A 12,758-nucleotide genomic window follows, 5' to 3' on the forward strand; every position below is an offset into this window, starting at 1 on the left:
TTAAGCCAGATAAGGAATAAAGAAGTTGTGAAGATAATGATGTTGATCAGTGCTAGACCTATTATCATCAGACAGGATCTTTTTGACAAGGTTCTCTGGTGTGTCTCCTCACTGATCCTCCCTTTGGCTCAGTTGAAAAGACAGATGGGATTCTTCACATGGAGCGCCAGAAGAGCACTTGGTCTAAAGTATTGATTGCATCCTCAGAGAATTAGCTAGTTTCACAATATCTAAAGCAGAACCAGAGAGGGATCACAGACATAATGGATTGGTAAAACAAGCAAACGTAGCTCAGCGAGAGGTCCTAGAACACATTGAAAGGCTTTGCCAGAGCTCGACACGAAACTCTTGCCAACTGAAACAAACAAAGAAATCTATGAGATCCTGGTTTTGATAAAGCTTCAATCAATCAGACTGACTTGAGGCTTGAGCATTTCAACTGAAAATACATAGAAAATATGGAAAACTTTCTGACTCAGAGACATAGGGTTGATCACCATCATCCGATCCAAGCATTAACCATCCCCCTGTTAGATTTGGCCACTCGTTCATTAAACGGTGCACTGCATAGCATTTAGCGGCTTTTTTTCTTCTCTATCAGAGGTAAAGGATCTGAAGATTAACATGAAAATACATAACCAATGTCAAGTCATGTTTCTGGATGAAAAATCATGAGAACCATTAGAAGTGTAAACTTGATGCTGTTTCTTGCCTCTAGGAGAAATTTAAAGTTATGTTCAAGTTCTCCACATGTTTAAGAACAACTAAGTTTGACAGAAAGTGATGAGCGTTAAACAATACCCTGGGATAATGGCTGAGCGTGTGCAGGACCACTTGTTGCTTTTCTAAAGCAAATTATACATTTAGTTGGGTAAAAGTCAACCTACCCCGAATCTAACCATCCAGGTTAGATGGATAGTGGATGGTGCAGCGTTAAAATCAGACACCATCCAGATTAGATCACACCTATAGCTAAAGGCAGCTGGAAGAAGCTCCTATATAAGACAAATGAGGCATGGAAAATAGAGTTATGAGTTAATATTCTCAAGGTTATTGTCTTGTTAAGCTGTAAATTCTCACCCGTGGAAAATATTTTTACCCATTGATGCACATTCCCTCCCTTAGCCTCTGTCACAGGAAAAGAAATCTATCACAGAACAGTGCAGCTATCACATTCTATATTTTATTCATTAGTTTCCTCCACACCTTTTTGGTGAAATATTCTTCCATTTATAAGATCAGGCCGTGAGCCCAGGAGGGAAACTCAGACATTACTCTGCCTAGGAACAGTGTGAGCTTATTCTTGTGATCCAAGGCGTTCCAGGCCATAACTGATGTACACTTCCTTCCAGTGATTTTTGGATTTGTCTCAGGATCTCCTCCCAGAGATTCAACCCTCCAAGGAAGCTAAAACCCTAACCCTGGGGTATTCACCTGCTTCATCACACCTGAGTGAAATACTTAAGATCATTAGCAGGACTTTGGAGAATTTGACTTCACCGAGGAGGTGATTCAACTATTTTATTCAAGTCTGTTGGACCAGGGAAAACCTGTAGATCGCCGACCCTTGAGTAAATTACCTTTACCCTAACCTGTAGTTCTCCACTCTGATCAGCCCAGATAACAAAGGATCTCACCTTATTTCTACTAAACCCATCCATCCCACAGACAGCCAGTTCATTTTAGCCCAGCTAAACCCCAGACCAAAATCTAAAAGAGAATGTGGCGAGACATAAAATTGCTGGGCACAGACACAATCAATCCAAACAGCCTGAGATCAAAATCTGCCAAAGTGAAAAATATGAGACCATATTACCCAGACCTAGTTTGGCGATACACTGCTACAAAAAGAGCTGACGACTCTCATGAAAATCCAATCTTGAGAGGGATGAAAAATATCTGTCAGAGACTGGGGGAATGTTTGTCCTGGTCGAACAGTCCTCAAAGCATAAACAGATTATGAGGAAAGAAACGATGCCAAGAGTCTGTTCATGGCATATTCCAGTGGAACGTTTGAGGCTGACCTTATAAAGCCATTTTACTGGATACAGTTTAAGGATACGACTGGATAAAGTCCACTGCATCACAGAAATTTACAATACCTTTATTATAGGGATGTTACACTGATACTGGAGTTTAAAAGTACCATAAAGACTCGATATGCTCACTACAAAGACAACATTGAGCACTACAGATCTGGTATACATCCCATTTGGGACATTGTAAGACATGAAGTGTGTGTATTTAAGTGGGGCAGCTGTAAATGATCCCGTTTAGGTACTAGAGTAGGGGACTTTTGTTGGGCTCTAACCCTTATTTGACAGGAAATCCACACTTCAGCCGTTAACGGGCAGTGGACTTAAAGCCCTCCAGAGAGACCAGCGGGAAAACGAAATGGTTTGAGGTAAATGCCAGACACCCGGCCCGCTCTCATTATGACGCGTGCAGGTCATTTCTGTTTTTTCTTAGGTCTTTTTTTTATCCTCCCTTTGGTGTGTGCAGAAGTGGACAAGCAGGTGTAGAGGTACATGTGGATATAATGTGTGGGCGTGTGCGTGTGTGTGTGTGTGAGTACTCTTGGGGCAGCAAATTTAAGGTTCTAAACCCTGGCAACAGGCACGTAGCTGCATGGTCCACCATACACACATCACGCTCGCAACGTCAATCAGTGTCAGTGGAAAGAAGAAATCCAGACGCTCTGAAAAAATACGGTCTTGGAGTACGTTTTTGTAGTTTGGTACCTTTTGAATTACACCTCACCCTGTCCCAAGTGCTTAAAAAGCACTAGGTAAATAAGTTAGGTTTGACAGCTGATTATGCATCTAGGGAGACGATGTTGGAAGTAGAAGTGCTTGTTCAAACCAAAGCAAAGCAAAGGGAGTATTAACTTCCATGATTTATTGTACTCAGACCAGGACCATTGCAGAGGATTCCAAACTGTCAATCATTTCTTCATTAAATCAGGTGACGTTTGGTAGCCCTGTGATGTATGGGATCAATATGTTATTATAATTACTGGTTCAATGTATAATTGGTGCAACAAATTTACCTTTAAGTAAAAACAGGTTTAGCTTATTCAAAAATTTAATTACAAGATCCTTTTGTTATTGATCAAAAAGTGAAGTAACTCTTCCGTTCAATCAAAACAACACATCTTAGTGAGGTGCTGGAAATAACATCCAAACATGCCATTACTGTTGGCACCAAGAGTTTCCGTTGACAAAATAACATTGGCAGTATCAGTATATAGAGCAAGAAATTCAACAACAACAAGACTGGGATGCCTTCTGGGTCCTCTGGAGATTTCCCATTTAGAATGAACTCCAAGATACACATGACTATGTTCCCCTTCTAGGCTGGGAATATCTTAAGGGATCGACTGACAATGAAGTAGAATGAAACTAATTCAACTGATCCATCCTACATAGATCTGAATTGGACTATCTGCATATGTTTAGCTGCAGGGTATTCACCTTTTTAATCGGTCATGTTATATTAAAAGCACAGTCCTCACCACCAGGAATCATTCTTAGATTTACATTTAAAGACAGCTTTTAAATCCTTTGTAAAACAAAGATTTCTTTCTCTTGGAGGATCCAGCCTTTTATAAAGTTTATGTAGAGTGGTTTCAGCTGTGCTTTGCTACAGGGGACAGTTTGCATACTTGCCCTTTCTTTTTTGTTTTGTTAGATTTACATAAGGCAATATACTTGGCCATGTCACAGTTTTCATATTTTCCATTCTTTATGACCTTTTGCGTTATTTTGCTGATGTGCTTTGAGCTGTTGCCATCTTTCACAATGTATTTTGTAGTGTTGGATTGCCGAGTAAATTTCTCTGCCCAGGATTGTCACATAACTTCATCATCTAACATCACAGTGCCAGGTATAAGCAGCATTATTTAATGGCTTCTACACTGATGATGTTCCATATCCTTATAATTTCACCTCAGTAGTGCAGAGTAAGCACTAGAGCTTCCTACAGCTGTACCTGCCAGGCTTGCAGTAAACAGAATGGGTTCTTTAGGTGGTTGAAATGCCATTCAGAATTTTCAGGGGAAAAAAGACATTAGTGGTACTAATATTAAAAAACTGCCAACATACAAAATACAGTAGATTCTTTCTGCTTGGTTCAGTAGAAACCAGAGAAGGAATCCCAAGATGAAAAGTAGGTCCCAGTGACACAATATTAAGAAAAATAGTAGAATTTTCAAATTTCTCAGATCTTTCATAAAATTTTGCTTCCATAAGATATTAGTGGTCCCTACTCCATACCAAATGGTGTCAGTAATGTTCCATTAAGTTATTTGCCAACAACAACAACAACCAATCACAGTCCCTAGAAGATGGACACCTAGCGACTTGGTCAATCAGACCTTACTTAGACAGGAATTTCTACTTGTTTGATTTTTTTAGGCCTCTGAGAGGACTCTGAGAATCTTTGTATGTATAAACCCAGGTCTATATCCAAATTGTATAATCTCTGGTGTCTTTGTGTTAGTTATGCTGTTAGTTGTACTTTAGGGCTCAGATTTTCAACCAATTATATCAAGTTTTTTTTTTTTTTTAAGAGAAAGTACTACTTTCTGGGACATTGTGCATGGACTTACTCTAAAACCTGGATCCTTTGCGTTTCACATTTTTTTGCTCTCGTCATACCCACACATTTATTTCATGGCTTAGGAACCACAGAAAGAGGTGTGGACAGAAACTGTGAGAAGGCGGAGGTGGGGCAACCTGTGGAGATGTGTCATCATCAGGTGGATGGTTGGAGGGAGAAAAAGCGGTTTGTGAAAGCATCTCCTTCTGCGGCCAAAACCTGACAGAATTTCTCAAACACAGCCTTATTTTCTGACTTGTTCCTTATATTGAACTGCCAACATGTGTGGGATTTAGACTGATGGACTCTCATTACTGGCGATATGAGCGCTTTGGAGACTGTGGTTAAAGGAGTAAAATCACATATTTCAAACAACTGAGGCACCACGGAGTTCTCATATGAGCTGCTTTTGATCATGTACACTTAAAATATTTGACTAAAACCATTGTGACTTTTTTACCATTCTAACCCAAGTGTTGGTCTGCCGGTGTGTAACACCTTAACCCAATGCACAGACATTAACAGGTCTGATGATCCTAAAAGCTAAATTCAACCCATTTCCTTTTAATTGCTTTTCACCCCAGCTGCCCAACAAACACTCTCCCTGTCCATGCGTCCCTCCACTCCTGCACATGAAGGAGGCTAATCACCGGTGTGATCTCCCCTTTTTCACCTCTGACCCCTCCAACACAAGAATAACAACCTCCACACCAGCCCTCCAACCCCTCAGTGGTTTCCCCCCAATTAGGTGGGTGCTTTTCCCCTGGCAGATGACAGATGAGGGGTCGACGGGGTTGTCAGACCCCCTTGCTAGACTCTCCTTGTGCCTACTGAAGGATGAAACAGGAGGACGTCTTTGCCTTGGGGAGTGACAAGGGAAAGGGTTTCACGATGGAAGTCGTACTGACGTAGATAAATGACTGTCCAAATGCTGGGCACGAGAACACAAAGAATAAGACTTGACTTTCTGCTGACTTAGCAGATGGAAAGTAAATCCTGTTGGAAAGATTAGGGAAAATGGATTCGACAAGCGAATTCTTAGGACCGAAAGGCAAGAGATGAAAGAGATTCAGCAAACTTCCATAGACGAAATGGCTGTACCTGGAGAGAAATTACCAGAGCTGTGGAAACACTAGCAGTTTTTAGCATAAAGGGGGTCATAAAGAGATAACATATAAACTCTGGGATTAAGGAGTTAGCAAATAAAATAAAATAAAATAATGAAACTGATAGCATGGGAGAAAAAGATAGATAAGGTTGTGATTGCTGTGCTGAAACAATGCCACGAGCCCTCTTCCTCTGCTGCAATAAAAGCAGGGCAGCGGTCACATGAATCAAGGCGTTGGGGGCTTTTCCCTTTCTGTTGTGTGTTATGTCCACCGCTAATGGGCAGCAGATGTGGAGGTATTTCACAAGTGTGGCTTTGCAAAACATTCCCGCACATAAATCCAATTAGGTTGGGTCCTTAACACAAGCTAGCAGGCCAGTCGATGAGCAGAAGAGCATGGCTAGGCCTGCCCAAACAATAGGACACAACTGACTTAAATAATCAGAATTTTTCACAGCAGGCAGACAAATACGCAAAGTTAAACAAGACTACTTCCCTGAAAACCAAAATTTCTAAATCAGAATGTTTGTTATTGGGATTGGTCTGTAGTGAAAGAAAAACTGAATCCAAACATCAAATAGTCCAAACATTTACCAACCTAAAGAGCTACAAATATCCCAAAGTCATGTTAATTAACACAAACACCACAAAGAATTAAATATTTCCAGTTTGCAAAAGTTTAAAAATATTCATTTATTTTGGTGTCAATTTGACAATACTAGCTAAGGATTCCCCGATTTGACAAAGCATTAGTTAAATATTGAGAAACTTTAATTTGGTTCAAAGTAGAAGAGATAGCAACATTGCAACCTTAAAGTTTCAGTAAACCTACTAGCACTTAAGTACAAACTGAATGACATGGATTCTTCCATCGATCCTCCATTGTTGGCTCATTCAAGATTGGATCGCTTGTGTAGCAGATTCTTTTTGTTTTCCAGGATTCCGGAGTTTGACTGTCATATGGTGAATTAGAGCGACAGAGTATCACAACTTAATAAATATACCAACTGCACCTTGTGTTTCTATCAAACGTTTGTCTCTTCTTCTCCATCCTGTAAGTCATTTATCCTTTAAAGACCTGTACCTCACTCCACCAGCAGTTCTTCCCACCTGCTGGTTATGCCTCCAAAATCTGAACTCACTTTTCTCTCTACTCGCAAACCTTTTTATAACACTGTGCCTTCTGACATTTGTCTCTTGTATGAGCACCATTTATGTAGATATCGCTTGAATTTAGCAAGGGCAGCTTAAAGAGCTATTACCTCCTTAATTGATTTTTCAAACAAAAGTTACAAGAAAATACTTAAGTTTTTTATAAATATATGCATAAAAATGCCACTGGAAATTATATGATTTTCGCTCCGGATCACAGCGCTGGTATTTCACAGAGTCTAAATTTAAAAGAAAATCTACATATTCTCCTTTACCTGTATTGAATTGGGAATCAAAATCTATTATCATGTAACAAGCTGTACTCCAATGCTGATGCCAAAACAATCTGTTATAACAAGCCAATGCTGTCATCATGAATTAGACCATGCACGCAGATCAAATGCTTAAAGAGAAGGTATAAACACATCCAACAGTAAAAAAGAAAAAGTCACATTTTACATACTGCAAAGCCTAATTTTGTGGAAGCAATTAGGTAAAGTAAATGAACTGTACCAAAGTCCCTGCAGCGTTCTGTGATGGGATCATTGAGTATTGTTAGTGTGGCAGCTGCCGCACGCTTGTCTGGCACCTCATTCAGTGCTAACTGGCTGCACGTGTGTCAAAAGGACAGGTCCAGATATATTACATGCACACACACTGAGGGCTACATACTATGCAGGCGTAAATGCACACCTCGACACACAAAAAAGGGTCCGGCACGAGTGCGCACACACACACTCGCTAATCCCCCACTTTTAGAGGCACAGCAGGAGTGCGTTGGTCTTGTGGCGCTTTATTAACTCGGGTGGGGACAGGGATAAAGTGGTTTGGAGGAGGTGGGGGCAGGAGGGGATAGGATGGAGTGGAGCATGTGGGGAGTCCCACCAGGTGCTAATAGATTTCCTGCAGCTTTGAAATGTTTACTTGTATTGGTCCCCTGGAATGGAGTCGGGTTTCATCTGTGGCAAATTAAGTAGACCGAAGTTTGACCTCCGAAGACACAACCTTGTGCTGAACATTGATAAACAAACTAACCGAGTGGGACAAACCTGTGGACAACATCTACACAGGTTAGATGGAGGAATTCCTGCTGCACCCTCAGACTGTTGTTTCAGAGAATAGTTTAATCATATATCAGTACAAGGAATTTATTTCAAAATTCTTTCAAACACGTTGAGTTTGTTTCGTAGGTTTTAAAGGACTAACCTAAGTTTTAACATTTTGTCTGAAATAATCACACCGCTATGTCAGGGCAAAGACAATTTACAGCACAGGGTAAGCTTAGCTCACCATGTAGATCTGAAACACAATGAAGCAAGCTTTGTGTTTCTGAATAGTCCGATTCCTTAAGGCTGATATTAGCATTTACAGCCAACATTAAAAATGTTTGTGCACACTGCACTTATTATACACTGATTAACACTCATTTGCACTCGGTCTGCATTAAATTACCCCAGTGCAACCCACTGTTGGCAAGCTCACCACATGCCAACTCTTTGATCCCGACATTCTCTGTAGTTTCTTGTTGTTGTCCTTGTAATTTGTGTGTGGGTCCGTGCGAGGGGGGTCTGTAGGTGTACATCTGAGGATTTACAAGTTTGTTTATCTTTGTTAGATACAGGCTGTGCGAGTGTGGGCTATGTAGAAATATTAGTGTCTGCATACAGCATCACTCTTGCGATGCAGCTGTAAGTTAATTTGGCTGTAGTGGATGAAGCTTGGCGTGTCAGAGGATCTTTAAGAGCTTACATTTTGATTTTTGTCAGACTTCAGAGCTTAATCACCATGTTATTACACATGGTTAAAATGTGCTGACTGACTTCTCTGATCAGACACCTGTGGCTCACAGCACAGGAAATAACTCACAGTCCACCAGCGCTAAGCTGTCGGCCCGACTGTTATGTAACTTCAGCTGTATCTATTTGGTAGGAGTCTCTGTGTGGTACCAGCACATAAAAGTCCTACATTGGCCAGTCGAGCAAAGTGACTCATTATTTGCGACTCTCAGGACGAATTTGTCTGTTTTGTCTGTTGTTCACAAAGACAATCAGCCGGTGATTCATGGATAATCATTTTGAATGACTGATTAATGCTGCATCATGCTGTTGAGTTCGGTGTCTACGCTTATCTAAAAAGAAATCATTTCCTTTCCAGAACTGGCTCATGTAATGTAAACAAGCAGATTAGTTGTCCTATTTCTTGTGAGAGCAACACTTTGGGTTATATTTAACGGATTTCACCATTCCAAACAGTCACCTTTGTCTGATCTTAATTTTGATCTATATTCCATTCATTAAATTCCAACTATGAACCATGTACATTTCCAAAAACAAGTGCTTTAACAAGAAAACTGCAATTCAAGAAGCAGTCCTCTACAAGCTGAACATCCACACTGAACCTCCAGGCTCAGCAATTCCTAGTAATTATTTTCTCATTGATAAAAAAAATAAAAACACATACTTCTGCTGTATCTATTTGGTAGGAGTAAATGATAAAAGTGTCAAGTTACATCAGTTTTCACATTTTTTGGCAAATAAAGCTGACAAAAAATGAAGTGATGCCCAATTTTTGAGTGCAATTCCAAAGCAGGAATAAAAATACCCGTTAATTACTGGCAGCAATGCATTTGAAATAAATGTGGCTTCTCTTTAATTAATACCAGCTGATGCAATACCACAGTCAGTATGTTTCATTACAGTACTTCTAATTAATAATCCACAAGTTCCTGTTTTACTAGCATACATACAAGTGACAGAGGTCCATTTGTCTTTAACCCTTCCACAGTCCTAAGAGGCAGGATACAATTGGAAAGCTTTTTATTCCGTGCGCGATATGTGGTTTCGGGAACTGACAGGCTGATGGGAGACCCCCATCCATTCCCCATTGTCCTCCAAAGTATTGCTGTAAGAATGCTGGAGGGTTAAAGTCAAAGCAAAAATGAACAAGTCTGAAACAACTGGACATTTGACTAACAAGGCCAGATTAGGACCTGAGTGTTAAGTGGTTAAGGCTGGCTTTGGTGACCAGGATTGCAAGGGAGGTTTAAAAAAAAAAAAATCCTTCCCTCACTTTAAAGAATTACAGAAAATACTTAACTTTAGGTTGGCAAGTCTCCACAAATATCAGATTCTATTTACAAGCCAACTGGTTGTTTTGGAGACACTTCAGACCAATGACTGCAAAGACTAACGAGTCCTAAATGCTATTAAGACATTAACTAACAGCATGCTTTGTTCATATGACACAAAGGTTTTCTGCAACAATTGCTCCCGATGGGTCTAATATAAAAAGGATGGAGGTTCTGTATACAGGTTTAGGAACACACACACACACACATATGCACCGCCCACACATGCACGCACACCCGCATGACTTTCTGTGTAGCATAAGTAAATACATGTGCTGCGTTTACTCCTCTGTTTTCTCTGAGACAGCTGGGATCTCCACCTGAGCTTCACTTTCTCCTTGGCCAAAAAACATGAAAGGAACATGAAAAGCAAATGCTACCAGACTGCAGCAGTTACAACAAAGCAAGCACATTAATGACCAACAGGTGAGTCACGAAGTGACACAGTTCCCAAACGGAGTACAAAGTTAGACAGATACGATAAAGCAGGTGGAGGACATTTGGAGTCTTAGCTGGTTTGGAAATATGAGAGAGACTTTGGTAAAGAGGCTTTGGGCCACTCTGCTCCTTTTATATGGAACAAGCAGAAACTTACCTGGAACACAACCAAACTGAACTTTTGGAAATCCATATTCTAATTATTTTTAGGCCATTTGATGCACTTTTTTAATGGTCTACTAGGAAACTTCAATCATATCTTGTAAATTTTACTGTATTTTTAATTTTTTTTTAGCTCTATCACATTATGGTTAAATCTTATGTCGCTTATCAGGCAGGTCTCCTTTGGAAAATAAGGTTTTAATCTCAGTGGGATACAACCCGGTTAAGTAAGGGTGAACTGCAGTTCTACGCAGAAGAATCCACCAACGAAGGATTCTCTGCAATCTGTTCAGCACTGGCAATCTGCAACAATAAATGAACATCTTAACTGTTCAAGAGCCTCTTTTGATGCAGTGAGTTTAGCTTTGATATCGTATTGTATTTTTTTTTTAACTAGACCTTCCATGTTTCTAACCACTTAATTCAGTTTTAGTTTATTGCTCACATTTTCTGAAGCTTGCCTGTGATTGAACTACAAAATACTTAAACTTTCTCAAAATATGCATTTCAAACCATAAAGGCTATTTTTATATCTCACCACATTTAGAGAAAAACATCAAAAGGGATAGAACATTGAAACTGCCTCCGTTTGCTTTAGTTTTCCCTCTATATTAGCGTTGAATGATGGTAGAGAAAGTACATGTGTTGCACATTATGGTGACAGATTAAAACTGATAAATAAGGCCGGATATTGTTTCTTGTTTTACATAAACCAAAGTGTACTCAAAGGGATTTTCTTGTTAAGGATAAGACAACAAAACTGAACCAACAACCAGGAGCAATTTAGGCTAGATGAAAGAAAGCTGTACTCCTACTTTAATATCCACCATCATTATCTCATGTCTGAACATGTTAAGAGTTGGATACTGCTGAGCCCTGAGGATAGAGACCATCTGAATGAAAGGCGTAGAAAAGAAAAAATGCTGAACATATTCTCAGCTTCTTTAGTACCTGTTAAGCAGTTAAGAAAGAGAGCACCTTTAGGAAGAGTTAAATTAAAGTGGTTCAGTTCATTATGGTTTAGGGTGGTTGCACATTTCTCTCCGGAGCCCAAAGTCAAACCTTTAAAATTACATGGAAGAGCTGAAGAGGAGTCGACGTGGAAATGATGCAGAAACAAAAGGAAACCTCAACAATGCCTTGGTGGTCTTATTCTATCTCGAGGTTGTCTGTTTTCTTATAAACTTAACCCACAAAAAATTGTCCCTTTTTTTCTCTCTCTCTCTTTCCCAGGAAACATCCAGGAATCTTTCTTGGCTACTTCTGCGGAAAAGTAAACCGGGTTTGTTTCACTTGTGCACAAATGCAGACTCTGTGCAGACACGAAACAGGTTCCACATGGGGACAAATGAGCTCTTTGATAAACTAAAGGTAGTCGCCACTAAAAGATCGCTTTCACAGAGCAGGAAGGGAGAGCGGAGAAAGTATATCTACTTCATCTCGAGTAGCAAAGAATGAAAGGCATGGGCTAAGAAGAGGGAGGAAAATAAGGAACGCTGCACTTCAGACAGATTTCAGGTTCCTGATTTATAAAGTCCTTAATGGTTTTCCAGTGACACCATTTCTACTGGTTGAAAAGCCCATTTTGCACAAATAAATCTGCTGGTGTAATGAGAGAACTGTTAATGCTTTGAAATGTAATTACTTGCACAATAAACCACTCTTATTTACTCTGCAGGCTGCGTACTTGTGGGACTAGGGGCTCGATGCGCTGGGACGTGAGCCCACAGTCTTGGGATAACAATCAAAAACACAACACAACTGACCTCTCAGTGTAAACCAACAGGGTCATCTTGTTGCCAGACGCAAGATACAGAGCTGCTGGCAGGAAATCCTCCGTGGGCTGTTGACATCGTAGCTCATCCGTGACAGACAAGGAAAAACACTTTTGGAAGGGAAGAGTTTGAGGAGGAATCTGAGCTAGACAGGGTGCTGTCACAAAGAAATATGACTGAGCATGATGATAAATTTTATGCCCGTATTAACTCAAAGAAACAAAATGCAAAGAAATAAACAAAACAAAACAAAAAAAATAACAGATTGCAAAAAAACCCCCCAAAAAACTATTCTCGTACAGATGTTATAAAAAAGATTTGAGATTTATATTCTCTTTCAATATGTACTTTTTTTTATAGACCAGGGGTGTCCAAAGTGCAGCCAGGTGGCCATTTA

This window comes from Xiphophorus maculatus, chromosome 17, assembly GCF_002775205.1.
Source record: "Xiphophorus maculatus strain JP 163 A chromosome 17, X_maculatus-5.0-male, whole genome shotgun sequence".
Lineage (NCBI taxonomy): Eukaryota > Metazoa > Chordata > Actinopteri > Cyprinodontiformes > Poeciliidae > Xiphophorus > Xiphophorus maculatus.